Consider the following 2,974-nt stretch of genomic DNA (forward strand, 5'->3'; position numbering starts at 1 on the left):
GCTGGAGGACTTCAAAACATCTTTCAAAGATTCTTCCAGAAATTTTACTGGAATTTTTCAAGAAATTCGGCTGGGATTCTTCCGTAAAACCTGCCGAAATTCATCCGGAAATACGACTGGAATTCTGCTTGAATGATAAGCATTCAAGAATTCCACCGGAAGTTTTTGTGGGATTCAACCGTAAATTGTCCTGGTATTTTGTTTAAATACATTGAGATTCTTAGGGAAAAATATACAGGATTCTTAAAAATATCCTTCTGAAAATTCTTCTGGAAATTGCTTTGGAATTAAAGGAGGATTTCCGGAAGAATCCCAGGTCGATTTACAGAAGAACCACAGAGAAATCACTAAAATATTATCAGGGAGATTTCTAAAGGAATTATTTTAAGGATTCTCGTAAATTCCTGAAACAATCTCAGGAGAATTTCGAATGGATTTTGAATGTTATTTTTACAGTGATATCCAAAAGAATCCCAGAAGTTATTTCGCAAGAACCCCTGAAGATTCAATGAAAAGTCACAGACATCCAGACTATTTCATGAATATTTTCCAGAATAATTACGATGTCCAGAAGAGCTCCAGAAAGATTTACGGAATAATTCCAAATGGAATTTTCAGAACCATTTAAAAGTCACTTTCAAAAGATGCTCAGAAAAAGAAATCAGTAATCAAAGAATCTCATAGGTATTTTTTTTAAAGTCCCAGTGACTGTCCGGTAGTTTTCTTGGAGGATTTCCATTTGAAGTCAAGAGGGATTTTCAGAAAATTCTGCCAAGGATTTAAGAAAATTTTCAAGGAAAATCAATGATAAATCACGAAAAAAATCAAAAACACTTCCTTATGAATTTCCAGAAGAATCACAGTTTTTTTTTTCTCAAAAAATCTTAGAAAAAAATTCTAAAGAATCACGAAGGAATTTTCGGAACAATCCTGGATATACAAAATTATCTCAGGTAGAAACAATAAAATCAATAGCAATAAATCTGTAAGAATATAAGAAGGATTTCTGTAAGAATATATGGAGGATTTACAAACAATTACAGAGGAATTTTCGGATGATTGCCATAAATAAAGATCCCTGTCATCTGGAAGATTCTTAGCAGGATTTTCGGAAGTATTCCACAGGGATTTCTGGGAGAATTCCATTGGGATTTACAAAAGAATTCCAGAGGAATTTCCGAAAGAATCCCAAGAATTTGCACGGAAGAAAGTGAAGTGAAATAATAGATTTATTTGATTTTGTCTCAGGCGTCTTTCCGAGAGTATTCTAGAATAATAGGTATAATCTAAGACATTTTTCGGAAAGAATCTCAAAGGGATTTTGAAGAACTTTCAAAGAGTTTCACGGAAGAAATACTGAAGAATTACGAGGAAAATATCAGAATTTAAATAATAATTTCGATTGGATTTCCAGAAAAAATCCCGAGAAATTTTGTGAGAATCCCCGAACCCAGATTTTTAAAATAGATTCCATTACACTGGAAAACAATCATTAAATCATTTTCGGCAGAATTCCAGAATTTTACGGCAGAATTCCAGAATTTTACAGCAGAATCCTGAAAGGATTTCCATAATAACCCAAGATGGGTTTCTGGGATAGTCCAATAGTAAGTCCCAAGGAGGTTATTGGAAAAATCAGAGCGATCAAAGAAATAACTACATATAATAATTTTAGAAGGGTTTCTGAAAGAATCTCAGTGAATTTTCAAGATGTCCTCTAGCAACACAACTAATATATACTAATATTTACAACTCAATACTTAATTATAAATTACGTTAAGGTGATTATAGAACAAAGCCACACCTCAAATTTTCAAAAGCACAAGACTTGAGAACCAAACAGCTCTCACCGTTGAAAATTTATCCCATTAGTCACCACCAGCAAGCAAGCAGATTGATTGGTTTTCAACGCAAACTGTTGTCAGATTCTCCAGTCTTGTGCCCTTGTTTGGCTTCGTTTAATAATCACCTTAAGCTGAGTGTACGCCATCCAGTTTGGGGGCGGATTGACGGTATCGAAGTGGATTAAAAACAATTATAGGAGAACGTGTGGGAAATACATATGAACTGCGCAGAATACATCAGACCGATTTAGCATTGCTGCGCACTTCTAAAAGCATTTTATTTTTATTAAAATGTTTGATAATAGTAGAACGACAATGATCATCAGTTGATTTTCCGCTACTGTTTTTTTTAATCACAATTGTTATTTCTTTCCGTGCACGCGCTCGGGAAATGAATCTGGCCATGGTGCAACAACCGCGCTACATTCGATGAATCCTATGCGACAAAAATTGTTGGCGCTATCCGTCAAATTCGCTCACCAAAGCTATTTTGGTGACTTTAACATCACAGCTATGGTCAAGAAAATCACATTTTTCTGATCGCAGTACGCAGTTGAGGAGAAATGTCACTTCAAAGGGGGCTCTGTGTAGGAAATTTCTTGACCCATTCAGTCAAGGAATTTCTTTACTTTTCTTGAGCGAAACAGCATACTTAAGGGCCGTTGTTAATTGTACCACGATTTTCTGGTGAGTTGCAAGCTTAGTGTCAATGATGATGTCGCGCTACACGATGATTGTTCATCTGCAACAACCAGACAGCTCACCAATCCACCAGGAGGTGGATCGTGCTGAGTTGTTGAGTTGAAGGAGAGCGAAAGAAGGAAGGCACAAAAGTCTGTTTGACAGCTCTGCAGAAAGCGCGTGCGCACGGAAAGAGCGCCAGTTCGGCTCGATTTGCAATGATCGGTTATTATTATTATTTTTCCGCTATTGGATATTCTATGGTTTGGTTGATCGATGTTAAAGTTTGTTTTAAAAGCAGCTCCACTTATTTTGAAACATGTTGCCGTGTACAATAGTAGACAACACAACTAATTTAATTAAAATAATTTGAAATTATAATAAGTACATAAACAAAAGGGGAATAACGTTTAGGCTGGTTGTGCATTACGATAAAATCTCTTAACATA

The sequence above is a fragment of the Aedes aegypti genome, chromosome 2 (assembly GCF_002204515.2).
Source record: "Aedes aegypti strain LVP_AGWG chromosome 2, AaegL5.0 Primary Assembly, whole genome shotgun sequence".
Classification (NCBI taxonomy): domain Eukaryota; kingdom Metazoa; phylum Arthropoda; class Insecta; order Diptera; family Culicidae; genus Aedes; species Aedes aegypti.